This window comes from Zalophus californianus, chromosome 9, assembly GCF_009762305.2.
Source record: "Zalophus californianus isolate mZalCal1 chromosome 9, mZalCal1.pri.v2, whole genome shotgun sequence".
Classification (NCBI taxonomy): Eukaryota; Metazoa; Chordata; class Mammalia; order Carnivora; family Otariidae; genus Zalophus; species Zalophus californianus.
Window position 1 is genome coordinate 110,597,510 of NC_045603.1, and position 18,496 is coordinate 110,616,005.

Genomic DNA, 18,496 nt, shown 5'->3' on the forward strand with positions numbered 1-18,496 from the left:
GTTTTCAGCACCCAAAATAGTGCCTGGCATGTAGTAAGGGTTTGATTTGTTTAATTGGATGAATTCTAATGGGAAAACGCACAAAAAAGGCAAATGAAAGTAAAAAATATAACTTCTACATGGCAGTGGAACAAGATAATTTCAGGTAGAAGGAAGATCGAGTTTTCTTTGTATAGATGGTCAAGGAACATTGGATCTGAAACTTGAATGGTGGGAATGAGCCAACCCTGTGAAGAAGATCTGGATGAAGAACATTCCAGGCAGAGAGACCCATAGATGCAGAGAGCCTGAGGTAGGAATTAGAAGACCAGTATGACGAGGGCAAAGTGAAAAAAGGGTAGGGTAGTATGAGACTGAGGACCAGGGGTAGTCAGGGGTCCAAATCTGGTTAGGTATTATAGGCTACTACAAGAAGTTTATATTGTTTTGAAATGAAGTAAGCCATTAGAGAATTTCAGGCAAAGCAGTGACATGATATGAATTGTGTGTTTTCAAGATTATTCTTGCCACCATGTGGGAGAATGAGCCATAATGGCAAGAATGAGAGTTGACGGTAACTTTGACTAAGGTGGTGGTAGTGGAGATGAAGAGAAGTGGATGGATTTGAGGTATATTTTGAAGGTAGAACCAGCAGAACTTGGTGAATTTGAATGTACTAGGGATGGAGAAAAAGAATCAAGCATTAACTCCTGATTTTTACCTGGAGCACCTGGATGGATAGATGATTGGGCCACTTACTGAGATACGGAAAATTGGAGGAGGGAGGATATTGAAAGAACGGACGTGTTTGGTTTAAAGTGCCTCTTGTCCATATTTAACTGGATATGTAAGAACATAGTGCATTAGAACAGTCTGCACTACAGCTGTAAAATGTAGAAGTCATGGGTTGGTACTGTAAACTTGAAAGTCTTTGGGAGATAGATGATTTTTAAAGCTGTACCTTGGGGCCCAGCTAGAGGAGTAGCTAATAGAGAAGTAGGAAGACGACAAGGATCAAAGGGTCTCAAAAAAGAAGGACATTGGTTAACTGTCCACTGGGAAGATGAGTAAGGGGAGGATGATTGTTTGATTAGATGTGTGCCAGTGGCCTATTTTGTTGGAGTAATGGGAAGGAAAGCCCAGTGAGAATAGAAGAAATAATGAAAGATAAATAAAGGAGTCATAGCAAGTATAGACGACTCTTTGCAATAGTTCTGCTATGAAAAGAAGCAGAGAAAATAAGACCGTGGCTGGAGTGGGCTAGGGAATCAACAAATGATTTCTTTTAAAAATGAGTCACAATAGGGTGGGTGCCTGGGTGGCTCAGTCTGTTTAGTGTCCATCTCATGATTTTGGCTCAGGTCATGATCTTGGGATTGTGAAATCGAACCCCACGTCGTACTCCAGGCTCCAGAGTCTACTTGAGATTCTCTCTCTACTCCCTCAGCCCCTCCCTGTGTGTGCTCATGCATTCTCCCTTTCTCTTTAAAATAAATTAATTGTTTAAAAATGAGTCACAAATTTCCAGCAGACACAAAGGGAAGATGGGACAGAAACAAGGGAAGCAGAGCTAGCCTTCGGTTTCCCCGTCTCTACCTAGAGAGTTTCCAGGCTGAAAGCATAGGTAGAGGAGATCCCAAATAGACCCTGACAGCCTCCTTGAGTTGAAGAGAGAAAATTCAGAGTTTGGAGAAGCTGAAGTGACTTCAGGGCAGGCTGTCAGACATGCACAGAGCATGTCTCCTTGAGTGTAGCTAAAAACTGATCAGAGCCTCTGTGAGGAAACTAAAGAGGCTGAAGGAAAAGCAGTTGGAAAGAACTAGGAGGGACAGTTCTGTGAGCTCACATAGGGCTGGGAATATGTTGTGTCTTCACTAGCCAGAGCAGAAAGACATCCTAATACACAGGGTGTCAGATAAAAAAGTTCTCAAAAGAGTTACTTCCTTAGTAGTAGGCCCCAGTTAGCTTTAAAGACTGTTCTGGATACAGCCTAACAAAGATTAAACACTGTTCTCAAAAGGATCAGACTAATTTCAAGCAACTTCATTGTGTCCCAGAAAAAGCCCAAAAATGTTCAAAGGAATACGAAAAGGTCCTACAACATAAAACTTAGTTTTTGGCGTCCAATAAAAAGTTAACAGGCGGGGCGCCTGGGTGGCTCAGTTGTTAAGCATCTGCCCTCAGCTCAGGTCATGATCCCAGGGTGCTGGGATCGAGCCCCACATCAGGCTCCTTGCTCGGCGGGAAGCCTGCTACTCCCTCTCCCACTCCCCCTGTTTGTGTTCCCGCTCTCGCTATCTCGCTCTCTCTCTCTGTCAAATAAATAAAATCTTAAAAAAAAAAAAGTTACCAGGTATGCAAAGAAGCTGGAAAATACAACCAACAACTAAGGAAAAAAAGTAATCAACAGAAAAAGACAGAAATAACCCAGGTAATAGAATTAGTAGACAAAAATGTTAAAATAGTTTAGACTTAGTGTATTAGTTGGAATGATGTTGTCAAGAAAGATAAAATAATCCTATCCCCTCTTCTACTTGGCACTTTGTTTTTTTAAAACTGTTTCCTTCAAACTGTTTTGCCTGGATTAATTTCACAGTGGGGATTGGTCATTAATTAGAGCAGAAATACTTCTTTCTCTTTAAAAGTAAGAAGAAGGCAGGTATGTGAGGGGAAAATGCAGTTCTGTTGTTAGACTTGGCAGTGGGAGGATGAGGTAATTCATCCTATGGTTCTGTTTTCTCTGTGAAGTATGAGGTGAGGTCATCACCTCAGAGTGGGGGCGGGGTCACCTTAAGAGAGACGAAGGTATGTGTGGGAAAGCTAACTTAGAGAAATGTGGTATGATTGAAGAACTAGCTGAAGGCTCAATATTTGTGATCGTTTAACGTGAGACCAGTCAGCTCACTTGAGCAGTTGAATGCAAGCCTTAAACTGGAGTTCAAGCACCAAGTAGGTATACAGTAGGGGTTTTTTTAGGGTGAGGTTTGCCCAGCATGTACAAAGGAAGAAGAGAGGGATGAGAGATAGATTATCATGATAGACCATGGAATCTAAACTGGGTGGGCAGGGAAAGAAGACATCAGGGAGCTGATAAATAGTGGGAGAGTGGTAGGAGTCATTGAAATAAAAGGCTCTGTGGGAGGGAGGTGCTGGAATAGGTGAAACTAAGTCAGGAGAACGGTGGGGGTTAAAAAGTGAGATGCTTGATTTGTAGATGTCAGAGGTGGCACAATTACCAGTGAAGGCAAGAGCTAGAGTATAATCACAGGAGTGGTGGCCGAGGTGGAATAGAGGAAAAGATCAATGTGCATGAGGTAATGATGGCAGAAGTGTATTAGTAGTCGAGAAGAAGACTGTGAGCTCTGGGACTTGACCAAGAGAGTGTGTATGTCAGCTTTGGGAAGAGTGGTGGTATGAATTTCTGAGGGGTTATGATTTTTGAAAGGACAGCAAAGAAGAAATGGTATGGGATTGGCAGTGGGAAGCAAGGAAGATGAATAGTTAACCCACCTATAAGGATGTGAGACGTGGGAAAATAAACGGCTTCTGCTTTTAAGGGCTACAGGGAGTACCATTTCTGGAAGACACTGCCAGGCTTCAGTTAGAGAAGGAAGTTGAGGGAACAGTGAAAGAAGTTGAGACTTGTATGAAGAGTTTACTGATAAATCTCTAGAGAACAGAGCAGAAGAGTTTGGGAAGGCAGAGAAGGGCGGAAGATTGGGTCACAGTAGGTGATATCGAAGTCAGAGCCAGGGAGTTGGATTATGTTGGTAAAGAGAGGTTTATCCAGCTAACCTCAGATGCACAAACAGTTCAAGATACTTTCCTAGGTAGTAATCTGAATCTGAACTGCTATGGAGCCATTCCTGTAGCTAGACATGGTGTGATAGCCTGAAGGAAGGGCATCCCCACTAGGTAGAAACTGGCTGCTTGATGAACTCCAAGGAGTCCATCTATCACTCCTCCTGGAGTTATATACAGGCATACTTCAGAGGTATTGTAGGTTCAGTTCCAGACCATTGCATATATACGGCAATAAGGCGAGTCCAATGAATTTTTTGGTTTCCCAGTGCATTTAAAAGTTAGGTTTATACTGGAGTCTATTAAGTGTGCAGTAACATTATGTCCCCAAAAAAGTACATACCGTAATTAAAAATACTTTATTGCTGGGACACTTGTGTGTCTCAGTTGGTTACACATCCAACTCTTAATCTCAGCCTCAGGTCTTGATCTCAGGGCCATGAGTTTAAACCCCCCCAAAATACTTTATTGCTGAAAAATGTTAACCATCATTCGAGCTTTCAATGAGTTGTAATCACTGATGAGAGATCACCATAACAAATATAACAATGAAAAAATTTGAAATGTTGTGAGAATTACCAAAATGTGACACAAAGACACGAAATAAGCAGATGCAGTTGGAAAAATGAGGCGTATACACTTGATCTATTCAGGGTTGCCACGAACCTTCAATTTGTAAAAACTGTGAAGCTCAATGAAAGGAGGTATGCCTGTAAATATCTTTACAATGAAGGCTTTTGGTACAGTATGCTTATTTTAGGATCCAGTAAGTGGACCTTTGGGGTTGTTATTGAGCATCTGAGAACTTTCTCTACAGTGGTTCTCCACAGGGACTGTAGTATTCTCTCATCCCCAGGACATTCTGGAAAATTGTGGGGATGCTTTTGATTATCACAATTTTGGAGAGATGCTTTTGGGGTCAAGAACAGGGTGAGTTCACTTTGCAAAGGGTAGTCCTGCAACACAAAGAATTGCCCTTGTAACTTTGGCTATCCCCAGAACATCCTAACAGGTTAAATTTCCATTTCTAAATTATCTGAGCCTAAGACCTAATTCCATTTTACATGTAAAGGGTTTTTTTTGTACAGTTTTTACATATACTAACATTGCTAGTTGCTATTAGTATGTAAAGTAATATATATATAAAGTAGGGAAATGTTATACTGTATTTCATTTAGAACTTCGTAGGGGTTGTTACCATTTTGGAAATAATTTCATCAACATCATTTGTGGGATTTGAGTCAACAGACCTAAAGCATAAAGTCTATTCTTTTTTAAGCGTTATATTCACAGTGATTCTTTGTAGACATGTAGCATCTGTGATGGCTTCATTTTGTCTTCCTAGGTTACATAACCCAAGCATTTACATGTTTTAGTACATATTTTACTATAAATTACTTTCCTTTTATTTCTCCTTTGTTTTGCAGTTACCTTCTTGGATTGAATATTTTAAAAATGCGTAAAGTAGAATAGTGAAAGAATTTGAAAAGAAGCAGCATTGGGTCTGATTGATAAGGTTGAAAATATCTACTCAACTGGGCTCAAAACATGAGCTATGGAATTAGGTTTTAGTTAAAGTTCTGGTTGTGCAATTAACCCCAAGTCTAGTCTAATTGAGATCCTATGTAAAGTATAGCATGGTGGCTTACATATAATAAGTGCTCAGATCTTTTTAACTTACTATTTTAGTTTCACTTTTAGTCCTTGAAGGATAGAAATGTGTTTTTAGATTGTTTTTTAAAATTTCAACAAATTTCCATTATAACAAATGATTTTTGTTACGGAGTGTTTTTGACAGTGAGTGAGTACCGATTTTGATACCCCTAGAGTTGTGTTGATGATAGAATGTGAAATACTAAGCAGGGTATCAAAGAACATGACCTTTAGCAGACAAGTATGTCAAGTAAATGGATTGTCTTCTCAACTTAAACACGTGATTGGTTTCCTAGTGGATGCTAAAATGTATAAAATGTGTTTTGAAGAATTCATCAGGTGAAAAAAAAAGTTTTCTGCACTTTTTAACAGGTTCTGTATGCTTCAGTGATTTTTAGTTTTTAAGGCTGTCCTTCACACAAATCTACACATTTGAATCTTAGAATTCCTGTTAAAAGGTTTAGGATGCCCTCTTATTTTGAAAGATTCATAATTGCTTCTTTTTTTTTTTTAAGATTTTATTTGTTTGACAGAGAGAGACACAGAGAGGGAACACAAGCAGGGGGAGTGGGAGAGGGAGAAGCAGACTTCCCGCTGAACAGGGAGCCCGATGCGGGGCTCAATCCCAGGACCCTGGGATCATGACCTGAACCGAAGGCAGATGCTTAACGACTGAGCCACCCAGGCGTCCCTATAATTGCTTCTTAATTGGTCTCCCTGCTCTGGTTTTCAAATTATAACCCCCTCTCACAGTTGTCAGGGTGATCTTTTTAAAATTTGAATTTGGTTGTTGCTTTGATATCTAAAATCCATAAATTGTTCCTTTTTCTGATAGAATAAAATGCAAAAACTCCTTAATGGGGTTTCCTGGGCCCTGATGATCTTGACCTCTATTTCCAGTCCTTTCCTTTTCCCCTGCTTAAATTCTGTATTAATTATTGCTGCATAATAAATCACCCCTAAACTTAGCAGCTTAAAACAACAAACACTTGGGGCACCTGGGTGGCTCAGTCGTTAACCGTCTGCCTTCGGCTCCAGTCATGATCCCAGGGAACTGGGATTGAGCCCCGCATCAGGCTCCCTGCTCAGCGGGAAGCCTGCTTCTCCCTCTCCCACTTCCCCTGCTTGTGTTCCCTCTCTTGCTGTCTCTCTCTCTCTGTGTCAAATAAATAAATAAATAAAATCTTTAAACAACAGCAAACACTATCTCACACAGTTTCTGAGGGCTAGGCATCTAGGAGCAGCTTCTCTGAACCATCCTGGCCTAGAGTCATAAGGTCCCAGTAAAGCTCTTGGGGAGGACTGCAGTCTTCTAAAGGCTTGACTGACTTGAGAATTTCACTTCCAAGCGCCATCACATAGTTGTTAGCGAGCCTCAATTCATCACTGACCGGAGGCCTCTGTTCATGAACTTCTCCGTTACTGTTTCATTGTCATCACAGTATAGCACCAGGCTTACCCCAAAGGCAGGACCCAAAAGAAAAAAAGCACAAATGAGAGAGCATGAGAGACAGAAACAGTGGTCTCTTATGATTTAAATTTGGAAGTTATGTATGGTCACTTCTGTCATACGCTACTTATTGGTCATACAAACCAAGTCTGGTAAATGTAGGAGGGACCTCACAAGGCTGTGAGTGCTGGAGGATGGGGATCATTGGAGGCTGGCTACCACAGCCACATGCAGAATACTCTCTCTTTCAAAGCCCCCACAAGTCTCATCCCATTATAGTATCCAGCTCATATCGCAGAATCTCATACAAATTGGTTTCAGATACATTGATGCTGCTCAGATGTAGTACCTTAGGTACAGCTTCTCAAATTTCTCTCAACCTGTTAAGCTAAAGAGAAATATCTACCCCCTCCCTCACATACCCAGTATACTATACTGCGTAAGGCTTAGGATAATCCTATAAAGCATTCCCCATTCAAAGCAGGAGGCAAAAGGTAGGGTATGGTAGACACCAGAGGGTCCCAGTCCAAAGCGTTTTTGAAATCCTGTCACACAAATTGTGGTGGTTTCTCGGTTGGATGTCAGTTCCTGAGGATAATTCACGTAAGACTCTCAGCTTTGCTCCTTGGGCATTTGGCTTTGCTCTCTTCTCATCCTTTGTTTTTTCATGAAAGGTAGAATGTGTTTATTACGGAGTTTTCTTACCTGGCTTTCTGTCAACAGTTTGGGACTCTGAAGACCTTGTTACATTTTGTATTGTCTCTCGTCGCTTGTTCAAGCTGGCTGTGTTTCAGAATATGTAATTCTTTTAAAAACTTTGTGGGTCTTCTATGTATTTTATTGAGGTCTACTTAATTAGTTGAACACCACAGCCATACATGTCTAAGAGAAGCCTTTTACTACCCTGAGCTGCTGCTGAGAGACCACACCCTAAAAAAGCATTATTGTTTGAGAGAATCTGAGTTCTCTTTACCAGGCCTTTTATCTGGAACAGTCTTTGATCTTTCTGAGGTTTTAACAAAAGATTTTATAGTCACTCCCTCCATTTAGTTTTAGACCATGTTTTCCTGTTAGTGCCCTGGATTTGATCTTGGCTCAGAGTCCTAAATTTCAGTGTTTGCATCCTGGAGAAGCTGCACATTTTCAAAACCATCAAGTCCTGTCTCTTCTTTAACAGTTCTTCATTTAGTGTATTTTTTGTCATTTTTTTACTGTATAAAGCAGAAAAACAAGTTAACACTTTCAGCTCTCAGTTTAAAATCTCCTTAGCTAAATCACCCAGTTTATTAGGTAAATTTTCTACTTTTCACATGACTAAAGATAATAGTGTTAGTAAATTTTCTGCCCCTTCCTCTAACATCTGCCTCACTTTTCTGCCCTCATCTGTAGCCTTAAGAAGCACCATGAAGCTTTTATTAACAGTTTCTTCACTAATACTATCTTCAGAGGCCATGGTCTAGTTCCAAAGCCATTGCAACATTTTAGGTTTTTGTTATACAGTGAGGACTCAGTACCAACGTAGGTGTATGTAGGCTGCATAAATACTTATCCAAACCCTAGCAGCTTAAAACAAATAATCTGACCTACCTTTTCTCAGGATCAGGAATCTAGGAGTAGCTTTTTTAGGTGATTGTGGCTCGGTATCTGCAGAAAGCTGTTCAGAGTTGCAGTCATCTCAACTGGAAAGTCGGCTTCCAGGCTCACTTATGTTGGCTGCAGTCTTCTGTTCCTCATCACATGGGCCTCTCCATTTACTACCTGTTTGTCCTCACAGTCTTGACATCTGCCTTCCCCAGAGCAAATGATGCAATATTTCTATGAGTGTGCTCATGTCAGGAGAGTGCCTAAGACAAGCTGCAGTCTTGTATAACCTAATCTTGGAAGTGATCCACCGTCATCTCTGCTGTAAGCTACCAGAAACACTGTGCTCAACCAACTGAAATACTTACTGTACTTAATATTCTCTTAGTTGTTCAGTTCTGCCTTTGCTTACACTGTCCCTCTTTTCTTTCCATGGGTTCACTCAACAAACTCTTATTTGCTATCAGCTTTGATGAAGCCTTTCTTGACATACCTTCCCAAGCCCTGTCATATAAAACCTGAACTTGTAGAAAATAAATTCACTCCTTTGATTATTTCTTATACTGAAAGCCCTTTGAAAGCAGAAACATAGTTGTATCTTAAACACTTAATATTGTTCTGGCACAAATGTTTCTTAATGTGTAAGTGTTCTGAGAAAATCTAGGTATTTCACAATTTTTTTGTGTTCTAAAATGGTAATCAGATACCTCTTTTAACTGTCTTTGAGCTTTTGGTGTGAGGCCAATGAAGTAGGGTTTAAGCTATAATTTTTGTGTATTTTTATAAGATTAGGAAGGACGTGAGACATTCTAATAATTACACCAAAAGTTTAAGCCAGAGCAAATGTCATGACCTTTCCAAAAATAGGTTTTGTGAAACACTGTGCTAAAAGTATTTACTTTATATTGTGTTGATTTATCAACTATTTGTAAACTTACAAAGTATAATGATAAATATGGGCTCTATAGACATGCCTTTTCCTTCAAGGGGCTTATAATTCATATGGTAAATAAACTATGAGGCAGTCTTTTTAACTCCTTGTTGTAAAGATCAGAAATATCTATTTTTACTTTGGGTAGTTTATCACTCAGAATCTAATAAAACTGTGGAAACCAACTTCTAACATTAATTTCCTGAAAAGTTATTTTTCCCCTATTTGAAGTAAATATAAGTAAAATCATGTAAGATCAAAATCAATCATTTTACTCTAATTTAGTGTTTACATTGAAATGCCTTTTCTCTGATCTGAAAGTCTTTTGTAACCAAGGTTTTGGTTGCAAATACCACTTTATTACCTTCTTTGAAGTTTCCTTTTTCTCTACTGTAGTGACATCTTGAACTATATATGAGAATTCTGTATGAATTTTTGCCCTTGGTGAATTTTTCCTTTGCAATGCAGTTCCAATAAAATAAGAGCAGTCTTTTTTTTTTGGTATATTGGTAGATATCATAGAATCAACTCCACAAAAATATGTTCTTTTGTCTTGAGTTTTTCTGTGCACTAAAAACATCTATTGAATTGTGGGGTTTTTTTGTTAGAACTTTTGTGTTGTGATTTTGTAGAATACAGTTTAAGAAATTCCTCCTAACTTTTGCAGTGATGAAACATTTTCTTGGTTTTTTTTTTTGAAGATGGGACAGAGTAAAGAAATGTTTGGTAGGATTAACATTCTACCCTGGTCTTTATATTTTTAGGGTTGGGTTGTTTCATATAGAATTTCTCAGTTGAACCTCGGTTCTTGTTCATATCTAGAAGTATTAGGAAGGATTCCTAATGCTTTGTATCACTAGGAAGAAACCAATTAAATAACCATAATGTTCCTTTATTTCTGCCCAGCTACCTTAAATCCTTCCTGGAATAAATCTTAAGTTTGAATATAAAGCATCTGTAATTTTTGAGATTTAGATCTAGAAAATTTTCACTAAATAGCCTGCCTTATCATTTGGGAAATAATGGAATATAATCTAATGTTGACTATATGAAGTGGCGTGAAACAAGATGACCACTCATTCCTAGTGTATGTGCATCTTCTAAACATATTGCTGGGGCCCGTTAGAGAGGCATCCTTATGATATAAATATGTTATGCTACCCATAACATCTTGGTGTTATGCTGTCTTTTCACTCAGTTTAATGCATTCAGATTCACTATGAATTACAGTGGAGAAGTTAGAGAATCGGGTTTAAAGTTCAGATAGGCTAGCAAGAGCATAAAATACCCTGAATAAAATTCTTAAGTTGTTCATATGTTATCGTCTCCATTGCTACTTCCCTAATTCAAAGTACTGTCATCTCTTGCTAGATTTGAGTACCTTCCTAACAAGTCTTCCCAAGACTGCAATTACTGCCTTCCCCAATATTAACAAAACCAATGGTCCTTTGCAAACTGAAATCTCGTTGTGTCACTTCCTGCTGAAAACCTGTAAAGAGCTCCCATTGCTCGCTCTTAGAGTGGCTTATATGTTAGGCCTTATGTAATCTGGCCCCTACCTCCTTTTAGTTCCTCCAAAGCCTTCCAGGTCCCACCATCCACAGGATAATTTCTCATTTTTTTGCCATGTACTGATGAATTATTTCTCTACAGGTTGGTATAGTAATCTCCCACAGATCCCTCAGATCACAGCTCCAGGTCACGTCCTTAGTTATCTACCCATTTAGATTTAGGTCTGTTACATGCTCCCATAACATATCTTTTTTAGCAATTACTGTTATAAACTTCCATTTCATTTATGTGATTATTTGATTAATCTTTACCATATGACTCTTAGCTCCAAGTACTTTTAGCATTGGAGCTTAATGCCTTCAATATTTGTTGAATGAAAGGCTGGATTGGCCTATTGTTAATTTATTCATGTGTTTCTAATTCAGTCTATCCCAGAGTTGGTGTTTAGAGATTAGCAGCATAAATCCCAATGTAATTTAGAATTACATGAGGGTAATGATGTTTCCATCAAATTTTTCTACCATATGGTTACTATGTGACTAGACAAGTCATAAAACTACTTAGACCTTACTTTTATCATTTGTAGAAGGAACTGGAACTAGTTGATCTCTAAGCTTGCTCTGACTCAGATATTCAGTGATGCTAATGGTTTCCCCTTCATCATCAGAACAAAGATTTTATTGATTTATTTGAGAGAGAGCACGAGTGCACAAGTGGGGGGAGGGGCACAGGAAGAGGGGCAAGCAGACTCACCACTGAGCGCAGAACCCATAATGGGGCTTAATCCCAGGACCCTGAGATCATGACCTGAGCCCAGGTCAGACACTTAACCAACTGAGCCACCCAGGTGCCCCCAAAGATTGATTTCTGATTTCATTGTCCCTTGGGTTGATTTGGAGGTTCTGTTCTACATGACCCCACTCCAGGATTCAACTGACAGAGCAGCCTCTATCCTGAACTTTGCTGGACACTGTAAAAGAGGAAAGAACTCTGAAAGATCTCTTACCTTGTATCAGTTATTCAAATACTCTGGCCAGTAATTACATGTGACCTAGGTTTACAGCTCGTTGGCCAGAATGAGCCACATGGTTGCACCTAACTATGAAGGGACCAGGAGGTACAATCCTATCATATGACCAGAAGGCAAAGAAAAAAAAATATTTGGCAAACAGCACTAACGACAGATCTGCCCTTCTGGTCAACCAAAGATTGGAATCACTGTCTTTACTGCAAAATACACTCATCTCCTCCCCAGTGAACCCATCCCCAAAGTCCCAGGTAAACAGCATCAAGCTTGAAGTATTAGAATTTCCAGGTGATACACATAATTCTCTCTACACATAATTCTCATTCGTTTGGCTGTGTTTCCTCTTGATCTGGAGATCTGTAAATGAAAATACTGTCTGTACCACCACCTGCTACCCCGATACCGCTGTATACGTTGGAATAACAGGGCTATGATAACCACAGTAGACACTCCCATTTGGATAATGGAAGACTGAGGGAAATACAGCACTCCCTAATCCATAGTAACCAAAAATCCCACCAGGCTGACTTTATAAGCGTCCCCTTCCCCTGGATATGGGGAATATTTTTGTTTAGGTACTAAATTTTCTCTCCCGGAGGGTCTCCCCAGTCCATTGTTTTGTGGTTCTTGACATTCTTTCATTCTCCATCATTTTCCTTAGCTTCATCTGAGCTAGGTATTGGCCTTTGGGGAGCTAATGCAAGTTATTTTTAAATCAGATTTTAATCTGGGCTTTTGATTTTTGATTGTCAGCAGCACAACTTTGTAGGCTTCTAATGTGTTTCCATTTAGCTCCGTATGCCGGTAGCCTATATTCATAGTTCTTTATCAGATGTCAGTCTCCTAATTGCTAGTAGCATAAACCTATTAACTTTTGCTGGAAAGCTACACTCTTAGTGTCTTCTCTCCTTCTCCTGTGAGCATTTTGTTCAACTGAAAGCACTAACACAGTTTTAAATTGTGTCTCTGCTTTTGAGACTCTAATCCATTCACATGTTTTATTTTAAGTATCATGGCCCTACTCTGATTTCAACCTTACCCTCAAGGTTGATTACTCTTCCTTTGTTAGCCAAAGGCCTTCTTGATTTTTACACTTATGGCTGGGGTTGAGAAGAATTCTTCAAAGGCAACAAGTCCCTAAATTTTTGGACTCTTCCTTTTCATTCCTGCTTACCAACTAATCAGTTTTAAAAATGTGTCTCTTAAAAATCTTTTTTTTTTTAAAGATTTTATTTATTTATTTGAGAGAGAGAATGAGAGAGAGAGAAAGGTCAGAGGGAGAAGCAGACTCCCTGCTGAGCAGGGAGCCCGATGTGGGACTCGATCCCGGGACTCCAGGATCATGACCTGAGCTGAAGGCAGTCGCTTAACCAACTGAGCCACCCAGGCACCCTAAAAATGTGTTTCTTATAATACCAAACACAGAACAACCAACACACCATTTTAATGTTCAGGGTTTTTTTAAACCTCTTCTAGAGCTGCAGGTTTATTAAGTACATTATTTGCTTTTCAAGCTATCATAACTGACTTTTACCAAGTATTTTGTACTGCCTAATACGGATTACCAGCCTTCCATACTCTGAGAAGTTTCTTTGCTGCTTGGCCCCCAAACTACTGGCATATATTTTAGCCTTTGTGTTATAACAGTATCCCACTTCTGGAACCAGTTTATGTCATTCAGGATCGACTAGGTTATGATGTGATAACAAACAAGTTTAAAAGTTTGTTTCTTGTTTAACAACATTTTTTCATGGATCAGCTGGGGAACCAGGCAGATTGTAGCAGTCAACAACTCAAGAATGGTGGCAGGTGGAAGGAAATTTCAAATTTTCACCAGCAATTAAATACTCTGGCCTAGAAATAATAAGTTGCTTTGAATCACAACTCGTTGACCAGGATTAGTCACCTAGCCCCACCAGCCACAGGAGAGCCAGAAAACGCAGTATTATTGTGTGTCTGGAAGGCAGCCAGGAATAATTTGATGAGCAGAACTAAAGGCTATCTATTACACTTTCAGTATTTATCTTTTTGTATTGGGAGAAGAAGATGAAGAAAGGGGGATATTTGAGGACATTTGTGAAGACAGATAAAAAGTACAACGTCAGGGGCCCCTGGGTGGCTCAGTCGGTTAAAGCGGTTAAGCGGCTGACTTGATTTCAGCTCAGGTTATGATCCCAGGGTTCTGGGGTCAAGCCCCGGGTCAGGCTCTAGGCTCAGCAGGGAGTCTTTTTAGAGATTCTCTCTCTCTCCCTCTGCCCCTCCCCCTGCTTGTTCGCTCTCTGTAAAATAAATAAAGCTTTTTTTTTTTTCTGTAAAGTATACCTTCAGTAAGCCATATTTTATCTCTTCTGAACTTAAGATTTTTAACCTATCCTTCACTCCATTTAAATAGTAACTTTTGCATTCTGACCATGGTTTGGTCAGATTATAATATAAATATCTCACTTACCTAAGATGTTTATTTTGGTCATCATCATCAGATTGAAAAAAACATAAATTCCTAATTAAGTCAGGTGTCTAATACAAGCCCTCTGCTACCATTTATTACTGGAAAATTGATTTGCCTTTATGGGGTTAAAAAAAGATGACAGACAGTGTCTGCCACAGTTTACTTCTTTAAAATGAGATCATGGAAGTATATTGCTTACTCTTGTTTAGGTGTAGTAGAATCAGCCTTTCATTCTGACCAAATTTAATGCAGCTCCTAAGATGATACAAACTTTTTAGCATGATTTACTTAATACTTTTGTAGGAAACTTGTCTTAAATATTATCTGGAAGCTTTATTTAGTTATTTCATCTCTTTCTGCTATGAAATAGAATTTGTGTAATGTTTCTATGAACCTAAAGACCTTTGCAAGAAAGAATAGAATTTTCCTTCTCTTATGGCCATAAATACCAACTAAATAGAGATAATAATTTAAATGTGTTAGGATTAAATCTAAAACTGCTATAGGTATGTTTATTCAAGTTTTGCAACCTTTTGCCCTTCCTCCCCAAATAAAAGTTCTGCATTTTTCTCTCATTTCCATGGGAAAGAGGAAACCAGATTTATTTGAGGTAGCATTAAATTAGTTTAAAAATGTTCCAGTGAGTTATCTCATATCCATTGTGGGGTAAAGTGTATGGTAAAAGTAATCTTTGAAATGAATTACTGCCATTAATTTAACTTGATCAGGAAAGCTGGGAAGACAGGGCTTCCTTATGACTGCAGTGCATGTTTCTTTTTTCCTTTTGTACTTTAAAGTGTATAGAGGACCTCATTCTTCTGCAAAAGCTAAAAAAGTGAGTGTGGTCACTATAGTATGGTGCCTGAATTTGTCATTTAAAGTTCTACAGTGAGTGAGATTTTACTGTCTTTAGAGGTTAGGATTGTTTTAACAGTGACAGTTTGCCAATAAAAATTGAGATTTAAAATGTCCCCGTTTGGGGCACGGAGGTGGCTCAGTTGGTTAAGGATCAGACTCTTGATCTCAGCTCAGGTTTCAATCTCAGGGTTGTGAGTTCAAAGCCTGGCATTGGGCTCCTTGCTGGGCTTGGAGCCTACTAAAATAAAGTAAAATAAAGTATTTTCATTTATAGGATTAGTAGGAGAAAGTATATCATTTAAGAAAACAAGGTAAGTTTGGACTTAATAACTTACTGATCCAAATAAAGCTACAGTAAAGCAATTTCTGTTAGTAATATAGACCAAAATTGAAATTGCTGTTACAATAATAATACACCACCACTTTATAGAGGTAATCTCACTCCTCAATGCAACCTTTATAAATTAGGTAGCATTTTCTGCCCTTTACTAATAAGGAAAAAAGGTTAAGTTGGTATCATTATTTATATTATGAAAAACTAATAAAAGTATGTGCTAGGTGTATGCTAAGAGGTTACCTGCATTTCTTATCTCATTTACCTTTATAATAGCAGTTACCTCATTTTACTAATAAGAAAATTTAGGTTTAGAGAAGTTAAGTCACAATGAAGTGGCAGAATTGGAATTCCAGTACGGGTTTCTGACATCAGAGTGTGTGCTTTTAGGTAGTATACCTTGTATATCTCTTCCTATTTGATAAAGAGTATTCTAATAAAAATAAAAATCAGAAATCTTATTTCCATACAATATGTTTTATAACTTACAAGGAGATAATCTGTGGCACAAAATAGCATTAAATGAATTAGAGTAATTTGAGATTATAAAATATTTATTTTCATCTAACAATGTGTGAGTTTAAATAAAGGGGGAGTAAGTTTGAGTAAGTGAAGGATACAGACATATAATTAAACAAGAAAGTTTTGAGACTATCAGAGCTCCTTTTATTTTTTAGCCGCTACAGAAGACCACACCTTCAGAAATTACACTGGGAGTTTTGTGGTTTTGGTGAAATCAAGGGACTTGGTGTTAGTTAAGGAAGAAAATTTTATGTGATTAGTTTTAGTGTATTATGAACTATGATTTCTTCCTATATTAGCCATGTTCTAATGTTTTCCACAGTTACCTTAAACATGCACAAATCTTAGCATTCGTACAAACCCTGAAAGTTTATATTTTTGTTGGGTAAAACAAAATATTAATAAGAAGAGTGTAACAGCTAAGTCTTGATTGCTACATTGACTGGCAGGAAAATACAGTAGATAAATCTGTTATTTTTGATGAAAGAACAGGGAATGATCAAATTTAGTCTAACTTGAGACTGTTTCAATCTGTTATTATGTAGCTCCTTATCTCTCTTGGGTGGTAAATCATTTAGTATCCTTTTGACTTATTTTGTGGTAGATTATATAATTGTACCTAAATAAAGTACTTTAAAGCCAAAATGAATTCCTTCTTAATTTGCTTTTAATTCAAAGCTGATTCTCTTCATAGAGGGAAATGCCTATTACTATTTAGTTCTGTAAAAAGAAGACTATTTTGTTTCTACATTTGGTAAATGTGGTGCCAAAGGTATAAGCGAAGTCTTGGAAGTCCAGAGGAAGAAGTACAAATTTTAATGTATTTCTTCTGTCTAATTCAGCAAGATAAAACAATACTTAATAAAGTGAAACATAACTTTACTCTTTACTGTAGACCTCTATATATGTAGGCATTATAGACGATTAAAAGTAGTTAGTTACACAGGAAACATAGGTACATGGTCTTGGTTCTCCTAGGACTTAATCTTCCGCAGCTCCAATTTTCATATACACAGTGCCTGGGTATTACCAGAGTTAAGCTTTTTGAGCAATGACTTAGTAAAGCACTCCAAAGAGAATCCTGTAAGAGAAGTTAGGAAATCGCTGTTACTTCCTCAACTTACCTGGTTGTAACTTTCCACTGATCCTTGTAGCCATGATGCTGTTGTTCATGTCTTCAGCTGTTTAAAGTCCTTTCTGCTTCTCTCTTAGTATTGAGTTCTCCCCTGAGTACCAACCAGAGCTCAGCCATACATGGGGAAGGCAAAAGAAGACAAGAAGGAGGAATTAAGCCATAGTAGAAAGACCATAGGGTTCTGGAGTCGGATCTCAATCCAAATCCTACTTCTACCACTTCGGGAAAGTGACTTAATCTTACTGAGCTTCACTTTCCCTGTAAAATAGGTATAATAATACATCTTATGAATGGAGATGATGTATCTAATATAGGGTCTGAACATAATACAATTTTACATAATAAACTTACTTCCCTCTTCTCTCTGTCATTTTCACCATGTAAATAGTAGAGCATGCTTTCATGTCTGTCAGTGACCCACCTTACCACAACCCAACTGCTGAATCTTCAAAAGTAAACAGCGTAAATAACTGTATCCATATCAGGATTCTCCAAACTTTGCATAAGAGTCAGATAGTAAATATTTTAGGCTTTGCAGGCCTTACAGTCTGTCACAACTACTCAGCTCTGCTATTGTAGGGCATAAGCAGCATGGACAATATGTAAATGAATTGAGTGTGGCTATGTTCTACGAAAACTGTTTACAAAAGCAGATGGGGAGCTGGATTTGCCCCCCGCCAGGCTGTAGTTTGCCAACCACTAATCTGTATTACTGTCCATAAAAGGGAGTTCTGTTGTCAGATTTTGTAGTCTAAAAACAGCCCCCCGTTTTTAAAAATAAACTTATGAAAAACACCTCAGTATGAACTGAACAGTGGAGTCATAAGGTTATGTTTCCCAAAATTGATAGACTCTATTATTGTAAAAGAGAATGATTTTTATAGCCATGGTTTTACATTATAACTTTAATGCTTATCATAGTTTTTAGTCCTGAAAATTAAAGGCTGGGTCCCACCAAACATTAGATGAATCACACTAACGGTGGTCAATGAATAGTTAGGGCATGTTGACTTCTGTATTACTGATTTGGAAAATCTGGTGCATTTTTTTTTTAAAGATTTTATTTATTTATTCATGAGAGACAGAGGGAGAGAAGCAGAGGGAGAAGCAGGCTCCCAAGGAGAAGGGAGCCCGATGCGGGACTCGATCCCAGGACCCTGGGATCATGACCTGAGCCGAAGGCAGACATTTAACCATCTGAGCCACCCAGGCGCCCCAGTCTGGTGCATTTTAGTATGTGTAAAATCTATGAGGATTATTCTGT

At 38.5% G+C, this 18,496-nt stretch overlaps 1 protein-coding gene across 4 annotated transcripts in view; it reads left to right on the forward strand.

Moving 5' to 3' along the window:
• EPC1 (enhancer of polycomb homolog 1) overlaps positions 1-18,496 on the forward strand; it is a 94,178-nt gene that overhangs the window by 33,029 nt on the left and 42,653 nt on the right. Inside the window, exon 1 of one of the 4 annotated variants that reach the window (XM_027592829.2) lies at positions 2,786-2,928. The exons of the other annotated variants lie outside the window; for them this stretch is intronic. The gene's annotated coding sequence lies outside the window, so the exon portion shown is untranslated. Of the gene's footprint in view, positions 1-2,785; positions 2,929-18,496 lie in introns of those variants that run through there. 4 annotated transcript variants of the gene reach the window in all.